Source organism: Poromitra crassiceps, assembly GCF_964638095.1.
Source record: "Poromitra crassiceps genome assembly, chromosome: 1".
Classification (NCBI taxonomy): Eukaryota; Metazoa; Chordata; class Actinopteri; order Beryciformes; family Melamphaidae; genus Poromitra; species Poromitra crassiceps.
In genome coordinates this window covers 130,228,857-130,243,131 of record NC_139623.1, presented here as the reverse complement: position 1 = coordinate 130,243,131, position 14,275 = coordinate 130,228,857, and positions in this window count along the sequence as shown.

Below are 14,275 nucleotides of genomic sequence, written 5' to 3'. Positions count from 1 at the left end.
AAACATTTACCATCAACTCTTGCTAACAATGTCGCCCTCACACCATAGCACAAAGTAGAAACCAATAATTTGTCAAATTAATTTGTGTATTCTGTACATTTATATTTGGTGGTGATGTAGGCAATAGATTAAATTTTTCCCAGGATGAATGCTCAAGCAGATCCTGAAAGTTTGTAGATTTTATTGGCCAGCATTTTTTTGCAAGTTTAACACATTCACTGCCAGCCGTTTTTTTTTTTTACTGTAGGTAGCTTCTGCCAGAGGGTTTTTTTGAGGATTCTGGCTCATCTTTCAAGACCCGAGGATTCTTTTCTGCTAAGATTTTGTGAACACAAAATATCTCAAAAGAACTAATAGAATGTGTGCTTTCTCTGTCTAAAAGAGTTAGTTTGTAGAGTTAGTAGTTATGTAGGCATTAGCACTTGAATACAGCATGGTTTCAGCGTCTGAAAATTTAAGCTGAGATAAATAGCTTTTTGTGAAATTCGATAGAACAGTCACTTTAACCATTCATTTTTGGCATCAGTAAGACGTCAGACATCTAAACAATAGTTTTGAATAGTTTTCAAACTCCTCCCTCCGTGTGTGTTCTTCTTGGCTGCAGTGGGCGTGTCACAAGCTCGTTTCTGCTGCTGCTGTAACCTTGCGTCACCAAGCTCACTGCTTTGCTGCTGCTCCTGTCTGCTGGTGGCCGCTGGGCAAGTCTGGATGGGCTCGCTCGTTTCTTGGAGTTTCGGTTGAGAGCTTCGATGAAGCTTTTGCGATTCTGGTCTTATTTATGCTGCGTGTTTCAAAGTGTGTTCCACCCGTAATCTATTATGCAAATTTGCAATCCCTCACCGCCAGCAATCAGCGTGAAAGCGAAAGCGTTTTCGCCAATCCATTCTACAGTATGAGAATGGTTTCATCGCGCGTTCCCCTGCAGTTTTGGCTCTGCTTTTTCTAGTCTGGGAGAGCACTGTCGCCACTTAGTGGGTCGGTGGAATGGGTTGTACACGTTCGGTGGCTCCAATATTTATATAAGAGATGTAAAAGGGTTAGATGCACATCCCACGGTCAAAAAAAAAAAAATCTTTTTTTTGACGTATTAACACGTCATTGGCAGTCAACCGTTGGATTTTTTTTGACGTATTAACACGTCATTGGCAGTGAACGTGTTAAGTGCAAACACTGCATAGCTATTGCCTAGCTGAGGAATTCAAAGCATTATAATGTAGCCTACTGTATTAGCATCACTCCTTTGTCTATTAGAATACAGTTGTGGAATGTGATCACTGCAATGCAATGTAAAAAAAACAAAACCATGAAAGCTTTCATTCAAAGATAGATGTATTTTGTCTTATAACATGTACAGCTCGGTAAACAAAATATTGAGGCAAATACTAACATTGTTATGCAAGCAATAATAGCCTATTTTTCAGTTAGAAAGTTAGTAACAGAACAGTATTGTATAATTACACTGGGAATCAAACTGACAGCTTATAGCCTAAATCTAACCTACTGTAAATCCCATAACCTCTCAAACCCAGTGTAATGGTTATAAAAATGTACCTAGCTCTGGCAAGTCTTGCCTATCCCTGACTGACCATCTTTATCTCTCCAGTGTTCCCACACCCATCAAATTCAAATATTTTCCAGGCCCAATTCCCTCAAATTAAAAAATGGCATCGTTTGAGACAGGGGTCCAGGTTAATTACCATTACAACACTGATAATTTTATGAGAACTAGTAGCTTTACAGAAGCTCACAGACAATTAAAAGCAGAGAGAGGCTTGACCACACTTCTCAACGTAGCTGTGTTAGTGATCACAGGCTATGCCCTCTATATAAATTCAATCACTTTCAATGACCCCTGTCTATTGACAAAAACTTTCAAGGCCTTGATTTTTATTTCTCAAATTCACAAACTAAGGACCTGTGCCCTGTCATTCATTGATCCATATTCTCACAGGTCTGGAACATTTGGAAAAGTAATGAAAGTAATACATTAATTTAATCATTTGAATCACTTCAATAGTTTGGGAATTTGATTTTTTTTTGTAGCAAAGTATTGTAACAACACAGGCGAGGCCGTTCGCGAACCCGGAGTCTCCAACTTACAAGCCCAACATGTTAACCATCAAGCTAAAGGGACAATCCCTTTAGCTATGGTCCACGTGCTTGCTTTTATCCTCACAGACCCAGGATCGCTACACTACCTCCACCTGTGGGAAGCGCAGCCCCTGCGCTTCAGCGTACTCCCTGCCTCACCAGCTTGGTGCAGCAACTGGCGGACAATTTCGGCTCCCTCACGCATCCCATTCGGGGCTGCCTTCCGATGACCGCGCGGCCATCCTATCCCACTTCTGACACCAATGTAGTGTTCCCGATATTTATGAGTCGGAGGCTTCTTGCTGGTACAGGGTTCTTTATTTACAGTTAGTCATGTTACGCATGCTCTGTCTCCCGGAAGTCTCCCACCAGCATAGTGTTCCCCCCCGGTAACACTCCCACACATCAGTTCCTATCTACAGGGAAGACACTTCTATTGCTCACCACATTATGTGTAACTCTGGTTCGCTACATACTCCCGGCCCAACAATAAGGCCAGCTCCCACGCTGGCACCATAACCCACACATCCCCCTGTACCAAAACACACCCAACATCTTTTTTTTCAACACTTTCTTTTTTAAACACATTTTATATTTAATTCTCCAGCTTCTCCCACATCTTTCATTCCCCACAATATCTCATGCCATGTACATTATTTTTCTTTTTTTACATCCATTTCCAACCACCATCATCCTCTTTTTTTTTTTTTTTTTTTTTTTTTAGTACAACTCAAAGTTCTCCAAATGTCCTGGAGCCCGTAGCTCTCTCTGTGGCCGTGTTACTCTCTGTGATTCTGCCTGTGGGGCTGACCCCACCTGCAGTGTCTCTGAGACTTCAAGTCCCTGGGTGGTGGCCGTCCGGTCATAGCCGGACGCCCCTCTCTGTGGAAACAGATTCCTTCTCCCAGCACGTCTAGGTGAGACCGCTGGGCGGCCGAGATCTGGGGGAAGGGTGCACCCCCCCCGGTACGGGGGCCAACCTGTCCCGGTGGAGTACCTTCCTGCCACCAAGTGGCATCTGCACTCGGTACACCACCTCCCCCATTCTCTCCAGGACCCTGCATGGGCCTGTCCAGTGACAGTCCAGTTTAGGGCATCGCCCTTTCTTCCTCCGGGGTGCGTACACCCAGACCAGTTCCCCCCCCTGGAAATGGTTTCCCTTCGCCCTCACGTCATAATTCCGTTTTTGTCTCATGCCCGCTTTCTCCAGCTGGCCTCGAGCGAAGTTGTGAGCGGACTCTAACCGATCTTGCAGCCTCCTGGCGTACTCTCGCCCCGGGGGCGCATCCACTGCGTCCGGTGGTTTGCCGAACGCCATTTCTGCCGGTGTCCGCAGTTCTCGGCCTAACATGAGCAGAGCGGGTGTGCAGGAGGTGGACTCTTGGGCGGCAGATCTGTAGGCCATGAGGATGAGAGGCAGGTGCGTGTCCCAGTCTTTCTGGTGCTCCTCGGTGAGGATGGCCAACTGCTTTTTCAGTGTCCGATTGAATCTCTCCACTAGGCCATCGCTCTGGGGGTGCAGTGCTGTGGTCCGTGTTTTTTTTATGTTTAGTTTCTCGCACATGGTGGCGAACACTCGTGACTCAAAGTTCCTCCCTTGGTCACTGTGGAGGGTCTCCGGTGCTGCGAACCTACTGAACATGCCCGTCACCAGTGCGTCGACCACCGTTCCCGCCTCCTGGTCGGGCAGCGCGTATGCTTCTGGCCATTTTGTGAAATAGTCCATGGCGGCCAGGACGTATTGATTTCCACTGTCTGTGCGCGGAAACGGTCCCATCACGTCCACCGCCACCCTCTCCATGGGAGCTCCTGCTGCTAGCTGCTGGAGCGGGGCGCGAGACTGGTCTAACGGACCCTTGTACGCTGCGCAGAGGTCGCAACGTCGACAAAAGTCCTGCACGTCTCTCTTCATCCTCCCCCAATAAAAACCCTGCCTAATGCGACGGAGGGTTTTGTTTACCCCAAAGTGCCCGGCCCCTGCAGTTCCATGGCAGCTCCTGCACACCTCCTCTCTCAACGTTGTCGGCACTACTTTCCGCCACTTGCTCTCCCCCGTCGCTGGCTCCTTCCAGGACTTCATCAGCACCCCGCTGCTCAATCTTAGGGTTTCGAACTCTGACCACAGCCCCTTGGTTGCGTCGGTGACCCCTGCCACCTCTTCCCACGGCGGCTTCTGGCCCTCTTCTACCCATTGCAGTACTGGCAACAGCTCCATGTCGTTTTCTTGATGAGCCCTCCAATCTGCCGCTTCTGCCATCCGCAGCGCCTTGCACACTGGTCCGTCCCCCGTATGGTTAGGGCATATCCTCGCTTCCTCTTGGAGCTCCCCCCCCATTCCCTCTCTCTTCTCGCAGTACACACACCCTCTCTCTGCGCAGGGACGTCGTGACAGGGCGTCTGCGTTGACGTGGTGCGCCCCTGCTCTGTGCTCTATGGTGAAGTTGTAGTCTGCTATCCTTTCTAACCAGCGGCACACCTGTCCCTCCGGCTCCCGGAAGGACCACAGCCACTGCAGAGCCGAGTGATCGGTCCGTATGGTGAACCGAGGCTGTCCCAGGAGGTAGTATCTAAAGTGTCGTAGTGCTTCTACGACGGCGAGGAGCTCCCGGCGTGTGACGCAGTAGTTTCGTTCTGTTTTATCAAACGTCTTGCTGAAGTACGCCACCACCCGCTCCCCGTCCGGCCCTGTTTGGGACAGCACGGCCCCCATACCCCCATTGCTGGCATCAGTGTCTAGTAGGAACGGCAGTGTGGGGTCTGGTTCTCTAAGCACCGGAGACTCGGTCAGCGCTTTCTTGAGGGATTCGAAGGCTAGGTGGCATTCTGTCGTCCAGTGGAAGTCTGTGTTCTTTTCTTTTAGCCGGAACAGTGGCTGTGCGATTTTAGAAAACCCTTTTACGAATTTCCTATAGTAGGAGGCTAACCCCACGAAGCTCTCGAGTTCTCCTTTGTCTCTGGGGGTGGGCCACTCTACGAGCGCCCGTGTCTTCTCTTCCAGGGTGCGAATACCCCCCGCGCCGATGCCATGCCCTAAGAACTCCACCCTCCTCTTCAGGAAGTGGCACTTATCTGGGTGTAACTTCAGACCCGCCTCTGCTATCTTCTGCAGGACCTTTCGTAACGCCCCCATGCAGGGGCGTATCTACGGGTGGGCCTGGGTAGGCACAGGCCCACCCACTTCTTGCCCTGGCCCACCCAATTTTTTTTTTTTTTTTTTTTTTTTTTTTAATTGGTTGTTTTCTAGAGGCAAACTTGCTGCTGCATTGCTAGCCAATGGTTTTGTTACTTTTGTAAAAATGCAGGGCACATCATCTCCAGAGTCTAATGCATGACAACTTCATGACATCTAGGAATTTTGTTCTCTCTGTGGATAAATAAACCAGAGGGCGTCTTGTTCAAACTTGAAGCAGCCTCAGTGTTGTTATTTTTTAAACTCACAGCAGTATATGGATCAGTGGTTCTAATTTCTGTATAAAGTAACAGTATACACACAAGTATAAGCATTCATGTATGCAACATTTGGCACCTATATGTAACCTTTTAAGGTTGAGATAATTGTATTATCATTATATGGTCCAAATATTTCAGTAAAGCACTTTACTGCTTGGGTGGTATCATTCTACTTGAAATGATGGTCAAATGCATTATTTTTAGTAAAATAACACGTAAAATTTTTGCCTTCGGCCGGGCATCTGCACCCCTTCCTATCCAGGCCCACCCAATTTGATCCAGGCCCACCTATAATTCAGTTTCTGCATACGCCCCTGCCCCCACTGCTGCCTGAGACGAGCCCCCGTGTGTCAAGATGTCATCTAAGTACACAACGCATTCGGTTTGGGGAATGTCTCCCAGTAGTTTCTCCATTAACCTCTCGAACGTTGCTGGTGCGTTGCACAGACCGAAACTGAGTACTCGAAACTGCCACAGCCCCCTCTCGGTGCGGAAGGCGGTCTTTGGCTTGGCATCGTCGCAGAGGGGCACCTGCCAGTACCCGCTGCGGAGGTCTAGGGATGAGAACCATGATGACCCTCCCACGGCATCTAACAGCTCCTCGATGATGGGCAGCGGGTACGCGTCTTTTTTACTCACTTTATTCAGCCCCGTATAGTCTACGCAAAATCGCATCTTCGAGCTATTTTTCTTCTTCACCAACACTACCCCCGACGCCCACGGGCTCTCTTGACGGCTCAATGATCCCCGCCCGCAGCATGTTCTCTACAGCTTTGTTCGCTATGTCCCTCCTCACTGCTGGGACTCGACGGGGATACGACCTGATGGGCCGCACCCCCTCAGTGTCTATTTGGTGTTGTACCAGGTGGGTACAGCCTAGCTCATCATCAGACATCGCGAAAATGTCCTTATATTCCTCTAGTACTCGCCACAGTTCATCGCTCTGTTGGGGTTCTAACCCTTCACTCTGGCATTGGTGCAATCCCCTCAGCATCTCTAACCTCTCGGGCTCCCCCTCCGCCTGTAGCGGTGGCTGAGGGCAAGTGTTCGGAGGTGGGCCAGGGGCGTGGTTTTGGGGAGGGGTTTGGTGCAGGACAGGGGTCTGGGTTGGGGGGGGGGTTTGGTGCGGGGCAGGGGTCTGGGTTGGGGGAGGGGCTTGGGTTGCTGGGTGGGGCTCGTGCTCAACGGTGACGCGATATACAGTGATGTTATTGACGTTAGGTCGCTCCCCTGGAGCGGTGGGAGGGTGACCCATCTGAACCACTGCCCCCCCTGCGAACGTCAGTGTGCTCTTCCCTAGGTCTACTGTGCATTGGTTTAGCATCAAGTAGTCCTCCCCCAAGATACAGGGCCCCGCCATTTCTACTACCCATACGGGAAAGTTCACTGTCTGTCCCCCCACTGTTATCATCACGTACCCCCTTCCCCTCATCGGCATCAACTCACCGGATACTGTCCTCAGCAGCTGTGCCGCTGGCTGCTCCAGAAGCGGCCCCTCGGGCATCATGTTGGCGTTCACCAGCGTTGCCGTACACCCCGTGTCCACCAGGGCGACACAGTATCTCCCCTGTAGGTAGACTGGAACATGGCAGCCGTTCATCGTGCGCGGCCCGCTCTGCATGCTGACAGCTCCGGCGATGTCGTCTACTTCGGGGGGAGGCGGAGCCCCACCTCCCCGTTGAGGTCGGTGGGCTCCCTCCCGCGACGACGTAGCTACGGGGAATGTGACATCGGAGACCCGTCTCGCCCCATCTAGACGGGCCCTGTGCCGTTTCCCTGGCTCCACGTTCTCCGGCGGCACTCTGCTTCCCGATGTCCGGGGCGTCCACAGCCCCAGCAGATAATGCTCCCTCTGCCCCAGCCACCGTTCCGCGGGGTGGGCTGCCGAGCGGGGGCGGGCTGCAGCGTCGCGCTTCGGAGCAGTTGTTCTTTTAGCTGCTGCACCGACAGTTCGGACAGTTCTTTCACCATGTTGCCTTGCTCCGCCAACGCCATCTTCCATGCTGGCTCTTCTGGTAACGGGCTCTCCGCCACCATTCTCACCACGGGGACAGCTCTCCCTGCGTCGCCGCCCATGGCCCAGCCCTCCACTGTCTCTCTTTCAAACGCCAACTCCAGCGCCACTTCTAGTGTCTTTGGCTGTTGCAGCATTACTTGATCTCTTAGACTTTGCGGCACGATTGCCTGGATAAAGTAATTTCTGGCTAACTCATCCAGTGACTCTGGCGGCAGCCGGCTGTATACGCGCCGGCTGAGGATCTCAATGTCTGTTGCCAGTGCCCGCAGCGACTCCCCCGGTCGTCTACGCTTGTTACACAGTTCCGCGACCACGATGCCTTCTTCTTTGCATTGGCCGAAACGCCTCCTCATCACCACATCTAAGTCTTTTGTATCGGCCATCGCCGCCACACACGTTATAGCTTCGCCTTCGAGGGACATCACTAGATGGCTGGCTCTCTCCTCCCTCGACCAGCCATTCATGTCCGCGGCGTCACTTCCTTCTTGCCCCGACGGGCGCCGCCCCGCGTCGCCTCGATCCGTGCCACTTCCCTGTCACTGGCCCGCAGGCTAGCCTCGCTGGGCCGCGGCATAGCCTCCATGGCTACGGCGACAACGTCGTCAGGCTCGGTCTTCACTCTCACCAGCCCCCGGCTTTCCGCTCCTTCTCCCGCTCCACTGACCCGCGGGCTAGCTTCACTGGGCCGTGGGATAGCTTCCGTGGCTACGGTGGCAGCGCTGTCTAGCTCGGGCTTCATCCCCACCAGCACCCGGCTTCTTACTGTCTGCTCCGCTTGGATCTCTGTAGTAGCGGCTGCGTCTACCCAGTCTTCCTCTTCTTCGGACGCCTGGCTGTCCGCCCCGGCTCTTTCTCTTCCCGCCTCTCGTTTGATTCTTCTCCGCTCTCTCTTCAGGAACTTGTTCACCATCTCGCCGATTACGGAGGCAATATTCACCGCTTAACTTCTGACGCCAATGTAACAACACAGGCGAGGCCGTTCGCGAACCCGGAGTCTCCAACTTACAAGCCCAACACGTTAACCATCAAGCTAAAGGGACAATCCCTTTAGCTAAGGTCCACGTGCTTGCTTTTATCCTCACAGACCCAGGATCGCTACAGTATGGATGCTGTGGTTCACATCTGATTCACATACAATTCTAGCTTTGATGTTTTGAGTCCCCAGTTTTTGTTAATGTGAAGAATAATGTTCAGATAGACTGGAGGGATTTTCTACACAAGCCACTGCCGGCATGCATTATATCAAATACCTTGTACCTAAATCACATCCAGTTAAGAACATAACCTGGAAAAATGTGAATTTTTAAAATGTAAAGTGTGTATGAACCCTGCCAATCATCTCACATATTCTGATATTGTCACTGTGAAGAACAAGCTGTGATATAAACTAGTTAGCAGCGGATATCTATCTGCATAAATCATATTGACCACTTGGCAAATCACTGTCTGGAAAATGTATGGAAACCTGTCATTAGCTTCCATTTTGTCAGACTTACTGTCCATTATAAAACACACTCACACAAACAGTGCACTGTTTTCCACAATAGGCTTTAGCAATTTTATACAGTAATTACTTGTCCCAAAATGCCCCCATTTTTTTAGACCTTGGGGGGCAAAATTTGCCCCCAAAATATTTTTTAAATTTCCTACACAGCCCGGATGCTTAGCCTACTACTGAACAGTCCTGTAAACTCCAAAAAGTCTCAAGTCAAATCGCAAGCCACAGTGTGTGCAACGAGTCGAAGTCGCAGACTCAAGTCCGCATCTCTGCCAGGTTCTACTAATCACCTTCCTCTCCTTCTGAAAGTACACAAAAGCAAATATGTCAGTATGACAGATGTAATTTAATAATAATTAATTTCACAAAACATAAAAAAGTACAAAAAATAAAAATCTCTTTCTCTCTGAAACATTCAGACTGGTTTATCTCTTGAGGAAAATAGACCAGTGGTCATACCTGTCACACAATAAGGGAAAATCCTTACTAGAGAAGGACATGTAAACTGTTGGAGGTCTTCCAGGAAGGACAGCTGTTAGTGGTGCGTTAGCTCTGAGATGTTCATCTAGTGGGAAAGGCAGCATGTTACTGTGATCTTACCTCAAACTTCTTCAAGCAGGGGAAGACTGTTCCTACTTGAGGGTTGCTGTCACACAATGGCCACCACCTTGCATTCCTCCAGTGCTCGGATGATTGCCGACTTCGCCACTCTCGCATGCTGCTCAGACACAGAAGGAAACAGATCTGGATCAGTATGTATACTAGAGGTCTTCACGGGTCTACTCGGACCCTAGGACCCGGGACCCGACCCGAGACCCGTACGGGGCGGGTCCATATTTATTATGGTCAATTAAGGTCCCCACGGGTCCGGGTCTATTTATCCTTATGTGTAATAAGAGTGGATCCGAGAAGACCTGTGATCAGCGCTGATCACGAGAGAAACGCATCAAAACAGCGCACGTGAGGCTTGTTGTCACAAACTGCAAGTAAATCCATAGAGAAAATAAGTAGCAAAGAGCGTTCCCATCTGCAACGAAAATTACATTACTTCCTCGTTTACATGAGGCGCATGTATTGTGAGCGCATGGGTACACAAATGCGTCTCAGGCAAACAAGGAAGTGATTTTCGTTGCAGAGAGGTAACCCTCTTGGAACCAGCAAGAGTCTTGCTGGTTCCTCTCGCTATGGATTTACTTTGAAAATGACAGTTTCCCGTACTTTGGATTATTATTTGATGATCGCATGGTGAGTACACAAGTCACAACATGTATGTGATTGTTTCTAGCGCTGTTGTGTGTGTTTTTGGGCGAATGAACGGCGGTAGCATAGAGACTGCCACTGTACTATCTAACTAGCGTTAACAGTAGCAGCCCCCATGTTTCACTGTGAAACGCACTTTCTAATGCACGCCACGCACAGTGAAGATGTTGCCGGCGTGTCCCTTCGCATTTAACGTTAGCCATGTGGCTTTTCAGTCAGCAAGAAGAATAACAGAAAACGTGGATTTATTTTTTTATTACACATTTCTTGGCAGGGATGAATGCATAATATGCATTAGCCTACGTCACGCTCAGGCAGTGTCCGGGGCAGCAGCTCGACAGCGTCAACCAGGGGAGAATATGCTATAACGTTAGTTAATAAAGATGCCCAAAGTTTCATTTGATATAGCCTACAACTTGTAGCAGTTAACAAGCAACTTTGACGTCGGCACCACTAGTCTCTGCCTCGGTATTTCTCGGATCTGCATGGGTCTCAGATTTCTAATAATAGACGGGTCCACACGGGTCCGACATTTATCGGTTCTGAACGGGGCCGGGTCTCAGATTTCTAATAATAGACGGCTCCACTCCGGGTCCGGGCACAAATGTCCCGGGTCCATTAGGGTCCGGGTCCGTGATTTTGGACCCGTGAAGACCTCTAATGTATACAACTTCTGGCTGGGAGCTATTGATAAAATCAAATATCACTATTTTAGACCAAATACCTCGATATCACTAATGTGTTTTTTTTTAATATGTGATGATCATCAGTAATCAGTAATGTGTAATCACTAATAAGTAACGTGGACATGATCAACAGGTAACGCTTTTTATTTTGCAAAGCCAACAGTAACAAAGTCATTTAACCAGATCCAGATCGCCTCACTCCTCCACCGCTACGTGGGCTCAAAAGTCGCTCGTCCCGATCGCGACTCTTCTCTTCCCTGGCCCCTCAATGGTGGAATGAGCTCCCCCCTTCGGTCAGAACGGCCAATCACTGCCTGAATCACTGAATCTTTCGGCGGAGACTAAAAACTCACCTTTTCAGGCTACACCTGGGCCCTTCTTGAACTAACATCTATAAAAAAATAATAATAATAATAATAATAATGCTACATGTTACTTATTCCTTCTCAAACTACTTCCTACATGGTGCTAGTCTATCAAAGTATCTTAGCTGTCATTGATTGTGTTGCATAGTGGTTTTCTGTACTGTTGACAAATTGTGATATTGTAAGTCGCTTTGGACAAAAGCGTCTGCTAAATGACGTAATGTAATGTAAATGTAATGTAACCAAAATCGCAGACAATATCTAGTCTAATATCAGGGTATTGCAACCCGTTCTCACTCCGAGCGCGTAGCATATTGACGCTTTGTCCCGTCCCTTGTGCGTCGCTTGTTACTAACATGGTACCCTTGAGCGACCCATGGAACGACTTGGGCTTTCCGACTAAACTCAATGTAAACCCATGGAAGTCATCTTTGACGCTTATGGCAACTGCTCCCCCATTAGCCTAACTGCTCCCCCATTAGTCAACTGCTCCCCCATTATAGTCATCATATCATATAATGTACATGTATCATAGGAAAGAGGGTTTTAAAAAGTGCTATCTCTGTGCCTCAGGAACAGCAAAACTCACTTTGACCAACAAAGTAATGTATCCCGTCCTCTCCTCTTGGCCTTTTGCATCAGCTTCTTGTGGAAACTTTACAAAGGTAAAACACATTATTGTTGTTATAACCATCATCACCAATGATAATTATATTATTATTCCAAACAACAACTGATGAATACTATATCTATTTTGTATTCACGCTTCTATAAACACAACTTCAAAATACCTTTTACGGTATGCCATACATCAAACTGATGGTTGATTTCTGGTACATCTTTCTTATGGATGGAGAGCGGTCTGTGGTCATCACCTCCACCTCGATCCCCTCATTCAGGAGCTCCTCGAGTCCACGCTTAAAGCCCTCTCTTTCCATGGCCACAGAGCTGGAGACCTCAGTAACCTATTAAGAAAGCAAAAGAAAGATGATGTGAAGATATGAAATTGGCAAGCTGAACTTGGTACTATTATGCCACTCAGTAGAACTTAATTTACCTGCACCAAGTTGGTCTGGATAATCTCCTTGGTGTCGTCCAACATAAAAGTGTAGTGGCAGTACTTTGAGGAAAACCCAGGTGTGTCATGTCTTTTGGATAATAGCAGAAAGGGTTCTGATTATGTATATAGAAACAACAATTGAAATTTGAAGCACAACCTATCATTTTAAATTAATTTTGGCATAAAGCGCTCCTACATACCTCCCATCCCCAGACAGATGAGCCAACCGTGGGGCTAGTGGTTCCTCTTCCTCCCTTTCAGTTGGTTCTGAATTCTGATCGAGAATGACTTTCGCCATGATCTGCGCTCTCTGCACAGAGTACAAGTCCTCTATGGCAGGAAAAAGGTATATACGCCTTCTGTATCTCATATAGAATGTACTCTGACTGACCATTTTCCTTGTAACAGCACTGATACAGTGCCACTTTGATTTTGCCTGTTCAGCTTGGTACAGTGGTCTGAACATGAAATTACAGAAGAAGTTGCAGGTTATGCAAAATAATATAATTCGTTATTCACTGAATGTTCCTCCTAGGACACATGTAGGTGGAAACAAATTCAAAAAGGTGGGTATGTTGCCTGTTGAGTTTAGGATTGAACAGCTAAAGCTAAACCATATGTATAACATCATCAATGGTACTGCCCCCATGTATCTGGGCTCACAGATAACAATGGTCCATACCCAGCATGGTCACAACACCAGGGCTAGTGTGCGCTCATGCAAGGTACCACGAGTGAATAGTGTAGCAGCTCGAAGCTCCTTTTTTTATACTGGGTCCTTGCTGTGGAACAGCCTTCCCCTAGGTATCAAGCTGTCAGAGTCGAGAGGTGTCTTTAGAAGGCAGGTCCGGGATCATCTTTGGAGTAAAGTGGCTAGCTAGAGGACAGGTTTTGCCGCCAGCAAAACAGTGTTTTTAATTTGTGATATTGTTGTTTTTGTTCTTGGATTTGGTTCTCTGAAATTGTTGCCGATTTTCATGTTTTTGTTTTGTTATTTGTTTTAATGATTTTAGGTGTCTGGTTACGGATAAGAAATGGTATATTGATTAGAAATTGTATATTGATATGACTGACTTTTTACATGTTATGTGTTGTGCGTTCTGTCCTACAACAGCAGGGACCATGTTGGAAATAAGTGTTCTCACTTTAACATGTTATCCTTTGGAATTTTCTTTTGTAAATTGTCTTCTCTATATCCATAAATAGAAATCAATCAATCAATCATTTTTAGATTCATGAGGTTAGAGAAATCATCCAATTCTGTGAACGTGCTCCCTGTAAAAACAACAGAAGCAGCAGCAAGCAGGTGAACTTCTGGCATTCCTCGAACATCGGGAGATGAATTCCAAGTGCCAGAATGTCCTATGAGACACTCCCATGTGACCTTCATCTGGGCACCACGATATGCAACGTTGGTAGAGTTCATAGGTGTTCCACATTGCGGACAGATTTTAAAGAGCTCCAACACACAGGACTGGTACACAATTGCCTTCGATTCTTGCCAGCTTTCCCCTGCCATGGCATATGAAGATGACGTGGTGGTACTAGACTGGGAAGGATGAACGCCATTTGACTGTGAATCGGGATGGTAGCTCTCATCATCATCATCCAGATGATCCAGCCATTCACTGCTGGTGCTGAAACTGGCGTCCAAGTCCACTGATGGTGACACAACCTGCAATGAAGTGATGATGTGAGAAAAGTTTTAATTCAACAAACTCGATGCTAGCCTACATTGCCATGCTTGATGCTAGCCTACATCAGGGTTCCCACACCTTCCTCAGCATCAAATTCAAGGACCTTTTCCCAAATTCAAGGACCCAACAGCATAGTTTGATGCATGGATCA